Raw genomic sequence first — 13,505 nt, 5'->3', positions numbered from 1 at the left:
TAATAAATAAATAAATAAATAAATGGATCTACATAAACAGCCAATGTGGGACACAGTGTACAGGACTGATCTCCTCCAGACTCAGGACAGATGATTTTGAATTGAAAATCATCTAACTCAAAAAGGAATTTCCTCTGCACTAGCCATTTCTCATGTTCTCACCACCTACAACCCATTTCAACAGCAACAACCACAAGTATCTTTTTTTTTTTTTTTTTTTTTTTTTTTTTCCCTGCAGTCAAAAGAACAAGGATTTGGATTAATTTGGCTCTCCTATATATTTGGAGAACCCCTTGTTCTTGCTTCATTCTGCAGTTTTATTCCTTCTTAAGTTCAGAACTTAACTTGTGTGTTTTTTTTTTTGTTTGTTTGTTTGTTTTGTTTTCTTTCTTCATTTTAAGACGTTAGCTAAGTTCGCCACTTTCTTTGCTGCTCTCTTTATATGAGCTTGTTACCACATTGACCTTGGCCACAGTCATTGCTTCCTTACTAGAGATAAGTTCATCTCCTTCCTTTAACATGAGGGTAGACTCAACCATAAAACCAGCTGGCCTTGAGGCTTGTTGTTTAGACTTCAAAATAGCTAAAAATTAGATAGGATGTTTTGTTCTTCGTGATTTTTCATGGCACAGAAATCCATTTCATTCACACAGGCAATGACTTTTTCCCCTCTGCTGTATGATCCCCATGTGGTTCAGTGGGACTACTCATGTAAGGCAAGCTCAGCACATGCAGAAGCACTCAGAAAAACAGGAGTTACTCTGTACTGACCCATCTCTGAGATCTCTTGTCTAGCCCTACACTTTGGTCCCTGGGAAACATCTTCCCAACAACCACATCACTTCCTCCTTTGCCAATTTCTGAACCCATCACGGAAGGATGCAGCCTCAAAAGTAAGTTGTCTGGATTTCAGTGCCTACGTACACGTACTCCAGGTGTTTGAGCTCCCACTGCAGTCAGTGTGGTTTGGGCAGAAGTTCAGCTGGCCAGCTATAGCAAGGCAGCAGCAAGTTTGCTGTGATCACTGATGTGGGAAGGAGTTCATTCTGCTGCCTTTCCAGTAAAGGAGAGCAAGCGGCTGCACACCATAGGTCTTCATCTTTGAGTCCTCCACTTTCCAAGCTACCCACTAGTCATGGGTGGCTGGCATAGAGCAGGATGGATTTACATTCATGCCATGAAGAACTTATTTCAGCACCACAGCAGGGAGAAATATTTCCAGTCATTCAGCCTGTGCTGGATTTCAGCTACAATCAAGGTGCAAAACTGAGGACTTATTGGCATCTAAGGGATGCCTCCTTCTGGGACAGATCCTATGTTCCACCAAAAAGCAAAGCTGAGAGAGCAGTTGACCTTACCTGGAAAACACTGGACTCAAACATTTCTGTTGAGTTAGAAAGATTTTGAATGGCTAAATATGCTGCTGAGCAACCAAGGAGGATAACTAGAAGAGAGAGAACCAGGAGGGAAACATGCCGGGAACACCCTACAGAGCAGACAAACTAAATGCTAGGCACTGGGAGAAGCCCTCCCTATGCGATGCAATATTTAAGGCTACTTTCAACCTGTCTACATTTCTGACTATTTTATATAGTTCAAAATGGGCACTGATGAGTGTGTTTTGTTTTGTTTTGTTTTGTTTTGTTTTACTGTCTTGTAACTCCAGTCTTGCCCAAACTGCAAGGTGTGAAACTTGACCTGTTCCCCTGTTGCTGGTGTCTCTCATGCCACACTTATTTAACTGCTCTGCCAAAGAACCAATAATGTTCTGATAAGCTGGTAGAAATTCAGCATAACTCTGCTTGAAGGGATGCTCTGGATTCCTATGCACACACACAGCTCCTTGGATGCGATCTGAAGGCTGGGACACAGCCTCAGCATGGCAGGTTCATGCAGCAATATTCCCATACATCACTGATTATTCCAGCACTTGGGTGCTGTAAGGTACATGCCCAATAGAAAAGGTCAGAAAATAGTTTCAGTGGGTGTGTGCAGAATAACATGACTTGTACTGATCAGGATGCAGTGGAGGGCTGCTTACCTGCAGCAGGGAAAGAAGGGTGCGTGAATAGAAATGCCCTTTCTCCATGAACCCCCTGTCCCAGTACTCTTAGCCTTTAAAAAACAATCCTCTGGGGAAATTCATGAGAAATCCACAAAGGTGGAGCCTCTTGGATATGAAAGGAAAGCAGCAGCTTGCTCTGATGACTATTGATCTCATCTTCCTGGCACTAACACCAGCTAACATGATACATTCTTGACTTTTTAAAACTGAAATTAAAATAGTCTCTTTCTTTCTTCCTTTTCACAGCCCAAAGAAGACAGAGCAGAGGTGAAAAACTTTTGGTCAGAGAGTGTTTATATGGATCAGTTGTTCATATTACAATGAGGAAGAGATAAAATTTGCATTCAGTTCTGCAGGGAATGAGGCCCAAAATCAACCCATCTCTGAGGTCTGGTTCCTACCATATTTGGTATCTTGCACTTACAAACTCCCCCTGGCCAACAGTTTCATTGCCCTGGTTGGGAAGGGGCTGTTGCAAGAGTGGAAGTCTTGCAGGGACCTGAAACACCTGCGGTGATACTGTTAAGGGATTTGAAGCACACTGAAATTAATAGGACCTGATGGAGATACACCTGGCACGGGATTGTGTTCTTGGGCTATAAATATGTGTCTATTTGCTGGTGACACAGCACATGCCCAATTGCATGGGGAGAGCACGGGGATTAATTAGCAGCAGCCCCAGATGTGTCCACCCTGCTTTTAGCACGTATTTCCTAATCACCTTCAGTGAACTAAGTGGAATCCCGGGGGAAGGGGGAGGAGGGGGGAGATTGGGAGGTCTTGTTAAAAGCTAATCATGCCTACGTGAATAGAAGAATCAATAGCTGAGGGCAAAGCAACAGCCCAGCCTGTTAGAGCCTCAGATTAAAGTGCCCTTTGTAACACGGGTATTACACAAGACCTCCTGCTGTTATTTGCAAGGCAGTAGCTGCCACAAACACACATGCTCTATCTGGTGGCACTTCAAAGACTGTCACATGCACGCTCCTCAGACACATCAAAAAAAAAAAAAAAAACACAGCTCATACCACTGAGGAATTAGGATACCCCCTGGTGGGACCCTGTTCTTGATCACACAGAGGGAATCCAACCCATGCAGGGCGAGCAAAAGGCCTGGGTATTTTGGAGTCTTCCCATGAGCTCTGCTTAGGGGAAAAATGGGCTGCACTCTGGGGAGAAACAGCACTTTTGGCACGGTATGATGTGACCCCAAGGGCTATATAATGGTTGTGCAACACTTAATCTCCTCAGGTCTCCCGGAGATACTCTGGCCCTCCTTGAGCACAGCCCCAGGTACTGTCTATATAACCTCTGCAGCAGAGGGATAGCGAGCACCAGTGCCTAATGTGCTTAGAGAAATCACAGGAGGGAGGCAAGGGCTGCAGTGGCTCTGCACTTTTTTTTTTCCAGCCTGTAATCACAGGGGACACTGAGAGGCAGCATCCACCACTCTGCTCAGGCTGTTCCATGCTGCAGTGCAACTCCGCTCCCCATTGCCACTTCCCTGGGTTTCTGTACTAAGTGTGCGTGAAGGAGATGGGAGGTTACAGGATCCTCAGGGAACAGATAGCTTCTGCATGCCCTGCAGCATCACCCAGGGACCTGGGAGTATTTGCTTAACCCCTCACGGTTAGCTTTATGCATTGCTCTGACACTCAGTTATCCTTCACATGGAAAACTCAGGTGGCACTGCAAGAGGATTCCTTTAAATATCATGTCGCATTCATTATGTTCATACGCTCTATCAATAGTTCCCAATTAAATGTGCCATGTGTATGTACATCTGTACTGTCTCTTTTCCAGGTTACAATCACACACATCCTGCCAAGAACAACACTGAGGCAACCTGCTGCCTTGCGTGAAATTCTCCCTATCATCAACAATCTTTTATATATTTTATATTATTATTTTCTACATTACATCTTTGTTATGCTAGCACTAAAAACTGAGACCAAGTGACTTCTCGTCCTGTCCTATCTCAAGTTCTGTGAGTTCTGAGAAGAACAAGGAAACCTCTCCCTTGTGGTCAGGACAGAATCAGAAAACAAACAAAAAAATCTTATTAAACAAGAATTGGCTCCCCTCTGAAACATCAAATTTTAGCTAATTACCCAAAGATCTAAAATGGCTGCTCTCATTTATTACCCTGGCATAAATAGAAATAAATAAATAAACGACCACATTGATTTCCCTGGAGATTTCCCCAAAGAAACTGTATGGTATTTTTATCAACAGCTTGATCTTCAAAAGCAACACCACCTTTGCAGTAAATAAGCAGCGCACAACCACAGCTGTGCCAGCATGGCCACAGCACAGACATGCCAGGGCCTGGCACTGGCAGCCTTTGCTTTTATTCGGTGTAGCTTGTTTCATGTTATATTGTTCCCTCGTGTGCTCTCCAGGTGTTTAACAGAAACACATGTTCCTCCGCACTCAGACGGCTGAGAACAAAGGCCTGCATTATTCTCACCTCTGTGTTTAAGCAGTGAATTCCCGCTAACTTGAATGGAAGTTATGCACATAAATCCCTCTGCAGCCATATGAAAGAGAGGAATAATCTGGTGGGTGCGCAGGGCCTTCAGGGTGTGATTGCAGAGTTAAGTTATTCTCCCCAAAACTCTGCAGCAATTTACAAAATCCTGGGTGGGACCAACACAGCGAAAAAAATCAGGGACTAGAGTGCACACCCAGGGGTGCTGGGGTTACAGCTCTTGCTTAAGGTTAATTGTGTCCATTGCTACTGTTGGGGTGTGATGCAGCATGCCAGAAGGCCTTTATATTAAAGGGGATATATGGAGAAGGGAGGTATTTAAGAGAGATATTTATTATTAAGAGAGGCAGGTATTTAAATTAAACCCCCTATTCCCAGGGTTACGATTTTTCACTCCACGTTTGGTTTTCACATACTGCTCAAAGAATAAAACTAGTTGTGGACCCCATAAGAAGAAGGGCATTTGCTGCTTCTGATAGTGATCAAGGCTGTACCAGTATATCTCTGGAAGGCAAACGATATGCATCCTGGAGCTAAGAATGTGCTAATGAAGGCACACAGCAGAAAACTTAATCAAAGACTCAGAGAGACGAAAGGGAATTAAGTAAGGTATCAGCAGTAATGAATGTGTAGTCAGGGGAAATAAAGGGAGTTTTCTTAACATAGAAATAAACAAAAACAAAAACAAGCCCAAAACAAAACACACACACACACACGCACACAGAAATTAAAAAAAAAAATAAAACACACAGTCCTCTGGCTTGGTATGACACAGAAAGAAACGCTCAGCCTTTGGTCTGTGCCTCCTCTCCCCAAGGAGAGGGATAATCTTCAGATTAACTCAACAGGACACCCCAATTTAAAATAGGAGAGGTGAAAGCTGTGTTTAGCTCAGTGCAGCTGATGAGAAGTAGTACTCCTATGCATAATCTTCAGGGTGTGTTTTGTTATTTTAGCCTCTTTTGTGCCATGCTCCATTATTTCCAATTCAGAGTTTTTTTGTTGTTGTTTTTTAACTTCCTCACAGCCTTGATTTCTGGCAAGCAACAAAGCACTCCTCATCCATACAGGACATGGCAGATCCCAAGGGCTGAGCTCCATGATTCCCTATCTATTGCCCAGCTCCAGGTAAGGGTACTGGTACCCCTGGCATACTGCTGAGGCTTGTTCAGCAGCTGCTATTGCAAGGCTTGCATGAAGAAGCATCTTCTAGGGACTGGTGATATCTGGACAAGTTCCCTGGCATAAAGCAAAGTGCTAGAAAACACATGTAATCCCTAAAGACCTTTGCAACAATGGTGTAATCAGAACAGAATTAATGCCCTGTGTGGGTAAGTGTGGGTTGTAATTTCTCTTAGAAATAGCAAGATTGGATTAGCTTTGGAGGAGAGAGTGGTACAGAGATGCAAATAGCTCAGACAAAGGTCTGAGTGTTTCTTTGGATGTCATCTGCTGATCAGGGAGTGTCTGGCCAGAAAGGCGATGACATAAATTTTCTCCTACAGTCAGTCTGCTATTTTGGCCATGGGAGGAAATGTAGCATAAAACACTGGGAGGCCAGACAAAGGCAGTTTCCCAAACAAATTTTTGGATCATATCTGGGAAAAGAGTTACACTACTCTAGGAAAAAAAAAAAAAAAAAAAAAAAAAACTTTGTAAACCAAAAAAGAAGCAATACACATTAGCCTGCCCAGCCCTCTTGTAGCACAGCTTTACAGCAAGGGCTAACCAGAAAGGTTCCAAAGAATGATGATCTCTGGCAAACAGACAGAGTCAAAAGTAGTGTCTAGCCGCCAGCTGTAGCTGGGAAACCTCTCTGTTATGTGGCAAAGTAGTGGGTAGGATGTCTATACCTTGAGACTGCCAAAAATGTGTGTGATGTGAGGCAACCATGCCAGGGAGGCATGAAATTTAAATAGACCAAGGAGTATTCTGTATATCGCTTCATTAATCGACATCTGGAATGGTGTTGTAGGATTGATCCCAATTATATATTATATATAGTTTCAAAAGATATGTCTAAAGTATTTACACAATGCATCTGTTGCTCAGAACTGTTCCACGACAGACCTCAGTGTTCAAAGGTTGGAAAGCAGGCACAGAAGAAAGATATTCTGCACTGGATCTGTGTGGTGTCTACTGACCCCTTTATAGTTGTGGTTGCTGCTGCTGCATTTCAGAATCCACAGGCTGCTTCCAGCATTTACCATTCATTAGTGGTGGAAAGATTTGAATGAATGGTTTCTTGGAGGCTGGCGTCAGTCTGCAGCTCATCTTACAGGTGTCCTACAACTATGATCAGGTTTGTCCATCTTTGATTCTTGTTTCTAGTCTTCTGTTTGTTATTGAAACAAGGAAGGGACTCCCTAGGGCCTCTTACAAGCATTTGAAGGGAAAAAAAAAAAAAAAACAACAGGCATTTAGGGAGGGGAGAGTCGAGTCAAATAGGATAGGATAGGATAGGATAGGATAGGATAGGATAGGATAGGATAGGATAGGATAGGATAGGATAGGATAGGATAGGATAGGATAGGATAGGATAGGATAGGATAGTTGGAAGGGACCTAAAAAGGCCAAGTCCAACTTCCCAACCACTTCAGGGCTAAGCAAAGACAGCTGTGAAGGCAAGGTAGCAAAAGTAAGACGATACAACTTAAGGTGTTAGTCAGGGTAGCCATGGCTTACAGCCTTGCAGATAAACATAAATTATCATCAATTTCTGTTTGTATGACAGTTTCTAGAAGTTACAACTACTCAGGAGGAGATGCACGCCTGTCTGGATGATTTTGTTATGGGGGAGCAGCCTTCAGGAGATGTGGGAAGTAGGAAGCACGTCAGCCATCCCACCCTGGTGGGGAGCTGGAGCCTTTGGGGTGAAACACTCAGAGACAGAGAGTGCCTCCATGTCCACAAGGGCACTGCACCACTGACAGAAGGGTCTAGAATATAATAGCAGGGAGAGCAATCCTAATCAGTATACAACACAGCAGTCTGTTGAAACAAACCATAAGTTAAGCAAAATCATTGTTCTCACTCCCCTCATGGCTGTATCTGTAACTTTTGTACTGTTATAAAGCCACCAGTACAGATTTAAGATGGAAAAGTAAACTAAATCTTATTTGCTCAAGAAGTGAAATGGCCAGTGGAGAAAGTGTTGGCAACATTCCTTGCAACAACAGCAGTATAAATTGCACAAAATAACAACTCTTATCAAAAGGCAGGGAAAAGAAAGTGAAGGTCTCGATGTTTAACTAGTGGGTAATCCAAGTGGTCACTGAAACCACAACCTGTAGTAGCTACCAGTCTCAGTAAACTCAGGATAATGAACAATGGAGCAGGAAGGAAGCAATGGATGAAAGCATAACGCTGAATTACCTACGGATGGGAGCAGGGCACAGAGGCCCCTGGGTTGTGTCAGGGAAAGTGAAAAGGAGCCTTGTTCATCTACAGGTTGTAGTTATTGGCCTTGTCCATGGGGCATGTGCCCAGTCCTGACCTTGGATTCACCGTTGTGTTTCCCAGCCTTGGTGGAAGACTCTTGCACTGCTGTTCACCATACGAGGAAAAGCAAAGACCATGATCTCCTTGCATTTCCTCCTAACAATGATCCTGCTTGGGACACAGCTTTAGAAACACTGGAAAACTACACAATTCAACTTTTGAGATGGAAAATTCATTTTCATATCTAAAAATATAGTTAAATACATCCATCCAGTAGCTACAGACAGTAGAGCAGAACCCACCTCTTTGAGCTTTCCAGCCTTAAAACGATAACAAGACCTGGGAACTCAGGTAGCTTTTCACCATCACCATTATATCACCCTACACACATAGAAGAATCTAGTCCTGCTCCTCCTGGAGCCAACGCTGAGCACATGCAAACATTAAGGGGTCCTAGGCTGGACCCACACGTGTAAGGGATCAGACAAATCTCCAGACTAAGCACTGTTACACCAAGTGCATGGCAAGTGTGCCACCAGAAGCACACAGCAGTCTCTCCAATGCGGTGATGAACCTTCCAATGTTGCTGGAAGCAGGTTTCCAGCCTGACCTGAAGAGAGTTACTCTCCCAGCAAAGAATATACTCTACTTTGATATCAGCAAATTAGCCTGCTTCACTGGTCCTTTCCTTTCAGTAACTTTTTTGCTTAAGCCCAGAACAATGACTTTCAGTAATGCTAAAACGCATGTAGGTTATGAACATCCTAACAACTAGAACCAAAGCTAAAGTGCAGCAAGTCACACATTTGGCTAAAGAGAGAGCCACAGAGAGCTTTTATCACTAAGAAAAACAGGGCATTCACTCAAAAGGAAGTGAACAGCTTCTCCTGAAATGTGAACCACAGGATATTTTGCTCTGATGGTTTGCAGCTTAGTAACAAAGATATAAAGAGTGCCTCTATCACTGTGTCCTGGTTTCAGTTAGAACAGAGTTAATTTTCTTCCTAGTAGCTGGTGGAATGCTATGTTTTGGCTTAGGATGAGAAGAGTGCTGATAACACCCCAATGTTTTAATTATTGCAGAGCATTGCTTATACTAAGCCAAGGACATCTCAGCTTCTTGCTCTGTCCTGCCAACGGGCAGGCTGGGGGTGCAGCAAGAGCTGGGAGGGGACAGACCCAGGACAGGTGACCCAAACTAGCCAAAGGGCTATTCCATACCATCTGACGTCATGCTAAACAATATATAGGGGTGGCTAGCCGGGGGGAGGCCACCGGACTGCTCAGGGTTAAGCTGGGCATCGGTCAGCGGGTGGTGAGCAATTGCATTGTGCATCACTTGTTTGTACATATTATTATTAGTAGTACTATTATCATCATTGTATTATTATTATTATTATTATTATTATTATTATTATTATTATTATTATTATTATTATTATTATTATTATTATTATTATTATTATTATTATTATTATTTTCCTGTCTTATTAAACTGTCTTTATCTCAACTCACAGGCTTCACTTTCCCGTTTCTCTCCCCCATCCCAGAGAGGGAGGGGGGGAAGGTGAGTGAACGACTGCGTGGTGTTTAACTGCCTTCTGGGTTAAACCACAACACACTGAAAGCATGGCCTTAACCTTTCCTTTTAATACTGTTTTTAAAATACATTATAATTTGCAGAGATTTACACAAAGGTTAGTGCAGCAAGCTAATTTTAGCATAAAAAGAATCCTCTACCTTGCGAACTCCTTTAGTAAATCTCATGCAGGCTTCTGTCGGACTTTTGCTTGTGTCAGGATATCCACATTGTCATGTATTCACAAGCAGAAAGAGAGACAAGCAATGCTGTGTGGTGAAAATACATGGCTAGAGTGTCTTACTGCTGGGCTAAAAGTCAAACCAGATAGATATCATTAGATATGAGGGAAAGGCAGAAGATATCCTATGTCAAATAAGACAGGATTTTGAGGGAGAAGTGGCCATTTTTCTCTGTAGTTCAGAAGAAACTTTGGATGTGTTTCATCTAACCAGTTCTTCACATTCATAGTCTTTGGGCGTCCACCAGTTGGCCTTCTAGGCTTACACCCTCCAGTTTTAAAGGCAGGAGACCATTTATCACTTACTGTACAACAGGCCAGCAAACGACACTCATTAATTGACTCATCTCCCAGTATGAGCTAGAGAACGTCTTCTCTGGAGCCAGTTACGATGCAAAACCTTTCCTGATGGAGGCAAGATGTTCCCATTTTTCATGCCTTCACTGTTAAACTAGAATGCAGTTGCCATCAGCAAGGACAACACCGAGCACATTTTAGGTGTAGGCACACAGAGAAGAGGTCTGGATCTCCCTTCAGGGAGGCAGAAGAGGGGCCTAGACCCAAAGCCAGCAAAATGAACATGTACTTTCCCTCCATTGTTGGAAAGCTTTCTTAAAACCTCACTTCAGTGGTACCACATCCTTCTACTTTTGTGTGTTGTTCACCCTGTAAAGCTGGCACTACATAAAGAAAACTTAGACACACGACCTGTTCTCCTCCAGAACCAGCATTTACAGACACAGAAAAATCCAACATGCAAAAGAAGAAAAAAAAAATCAAACACACAGCAAAAATACCTGAAATCCATACACCTATTCAAGGCTTTACTTCTCTTCCAGAACAAGAAATTGGCCTACCTGGCTGTTCTGTGTCGTCTTTTCTATCTGTAGCTGTTTGCCAAGGCAGACAGAAGGATTGTTTTCAGCACCACGCAAAAATCCCTAGAGGATTATTCAGCAGAGCATGCCAGGCTTCTCTCCAGCGGAGCTGTGAAGCTCGCTAGGGAGCACCACGCTTTCCAGGATCTGGAGGTAAACCCGCGCAGGGACAGGCTGAATGTGATCCAGGAGTTACAGGATGTCTCGGTGTGCTTCGTGTACTCGGGAATGGCTGCAAGAGAAAAGGCAAAGTTCCCGAAGCCGTGGGTGGAACATGGCACTGCGTTGCACTGAGTAAATAAAAAGCAATTGATCCTTGGACTTGGGTATGACATCAGGTATTAAAAAAGGTTTATACCATAGGCAGGACTCTATTTCATCTGAGAGTAATGGGACAATAAAACCCTACTTGTGCCCATTGCTGCAGCCAAAGCAGTAGCCAGACATGCAAACAAGACATTGTGCTCAACTTTCTGCAGCCAGCAGACTTATTTTCTTTTCACAGGTTGAGTATTTCAAACATAAAACAAGTTTTTTTTTTTCTCAAAGGCTAGATGTTTCACTACCTCCCATAAGGACTTACAAAATGTATGCAACTTCAGTGGCATAATCAATTATTTGGGGGGTTTATGGCTCCAGGTATGACAGGATCCTGATGCAGGCTTCTGGCTGCCATGCTTATGCTAACAAAACACAGAGGTTCAACTTCTGACACAGAATTATTTACTTCAGTGCCCTATTTATTCTTTAAAAAAAAAAAAAAAAAAAAAAAAAAAAGGCAACAAAAATAATTCTGAAGTATAGAAGTATAGAAGAGACAGAGTTAAACTAAAAACAAAAAATAACTTAAACACAAATGGGATAGGGTGTAATATGGGCATTTAAGATTTAAAAAAAAAAATAAAAAAAAATCTAAGTGACATTTATCAAACCGCACCAGCACTGCAGATTTTCCTGCAATTTCCTGCAATACAAACCCCCATCGCTAACTCACAAGCTTTGATTTGCTCCTGTAGGCTGTTTTTCCACCCACTTTTAAGGTTGATGACACTTTCTGTCTGAAAAATTCAGAATTAGTGTCAGGTTTAAATAAATTAAAAATAATAATAATAATTGTCGATGTACCTTGCAACACACTAAATTATTGACATAGATAGCTTTTTTAAAAGGTACTTCATATCTCCTTAACCATCTTGTCTGTTACGCTGGGATTTTTTTATACGTGCTTTGTTCCCAGCTAATGAGGAGACTTGTCTGTACCACTACTCTTTGTAGCTTTTTTCAAATTAAATTCTTTGGTTTTCAGTGCAGCAGATAGGATTACAAACATGGCAGTGAAAGCTTACTGCTTTATTTAACGTTCTCCCAGCAGATAATGGGCCATGGTTATGACTAACAGGTTCATGCAAGCATTGAAAGAAGGAAGGATAGCAAACTGAGCAAACAATGAAATGAGGCTCAAATCCATCCTCGCACCTGTGACAGATTCTGGGCAAGTCACTTATTACTGCTTGAACTTCTATTTTCTTATTCATAAAAGGGAATAATTATTCTTTACTTCCTCAAGAGTAGGAGGCATCAAGGACTACGAGGCATTTAGAAACACATCCATGACACCTCAGTGCGTGAGAAGTGTTAATCCTCTCAGAGGTAAAAAGAGCATAAGCTATCCCAAACTCCTGGTAAAAACCTTTTTAACCTTTTAACTTTTTTAAAAAAGGGACTCTTCACCTTCTCTGGGAGGTAGAAGTGAATAAGTTTTTTTCTGCTCACTTTCGGGTTCTAGCACTGGTACATCACTCTATTTTTAAAACAGAAAAATGGCTTCTAAAGGGAAAAAAAAAAAAAAGAGAGAGAGAGAGAGATGCCTCAACACTGCAGGATTCAGTTAATATCAATACTAACATGCCATGCTCTCCTGCTAGCATTTTGCCACCAAGCAGTGTGGCTCTGAGTCTGCATGCTGGTAGGAAGACTTTTACACAATGTTCGCAATCAGTGTTGGAGGATACGCAAAATTACAATTCTTTCCTGTCTGTGCTGTTTTGGTCACTAAAGTAAAAATAACTTCAAATTAACAATGGCTAATAATTTAGAACTAAAAGTACAGCTTGAGATTAAAGCTTTCACTGCATGAGAACTCCTTTTGTTTGGAGTTAAAGAGCTACTGTTTAAGAATGATGCAATATTTCAGGGGGAAAGAAAGAAGTGCTGCTGCCTAATGGAAAATCATTTTGCAAGAAGTGCATACACAATTTGCTCTTCCCTTAACCTCCCTCACCCTTTCCCAAAGCTTTCTTGCAGAGGAATGCTTCCAAAAGTTGTTTTTTTCCCTTCATAAAATACAACATTGCAAGGAGCGCTCCCCATCTTCTGCCTGTCTCCAGGTTCTAGACCATGGACGAGATTACTAACCTAGCTCCCTTGTCCTTTGCGAACACAGTCTGTTTGTAGAGACCTACTGAGAGTGTTTCTCCATGCTGAAGTTCTGCTTTAGAAGCCTCTTGCAGTGTTGTGGCTTCTTCCTATGGCTGTAGTGTGCTGGGAAAGGGATGTGGCAAAGGACAGACCTCTAGCGATTTCTCACGGCGGTTCCAGCAGTGGGGGCACCAACCTTCCCAGAATGAGAGTTCAGCATAGCACTGGTAGATGAGGCAGAAGAAAACAAGGTTTGGTGCTCCTGCAGATCCAAGCAAGAAGGACAAAACCACTCTAACTGATGACTGGTCCTAAAACACAGACGCATCCATTGGCTGTGTGATTTCACCCATTTCACAACATTTTGGACACGGGCCAGCCCTACTTCATTC

At 42.6% G+C, this 13,505-nt stretch overlaps 1 protein-coding gene across 1 annotated transcript in view; it reads right to left on the bottom strand.

Moving 5' to 3' along the window:
- Positions 1-10,902, bottom strand: part of LOC309890149 (phospholipid-transporting ATPase ID-like) — an 81,222-nt gene extending 70,320 nt beyond the window's left edge. The window contains exon 1 of the mRNA XM_082783743.1: positions 10,675-10,902. The gene's annotated coding sequence lies outside the window, so the exon portion shown is untranslated. The remainder of the gene's footprint in view (positions 1-10,674) is intronic.
- Between the last annotated feature and the right edge of the window lie 2,603 nt (positions 10,903-13,505).

The sequence above is a fragment of the Aythya marila genome (genome assembly GCF_965140915.1).
Source record: "Aythya marila genome assembly, chromosome: Z".
NCBI lineage: Eukaryota > Metazoa > Chordata > Aves > Anseriformes > Anatidae > Aythya > Aythya marila.
Note: the sequence above shows the minus strand (reverse complement) of the source record. Positions and strands in the feature narration are given on the sequence as shown.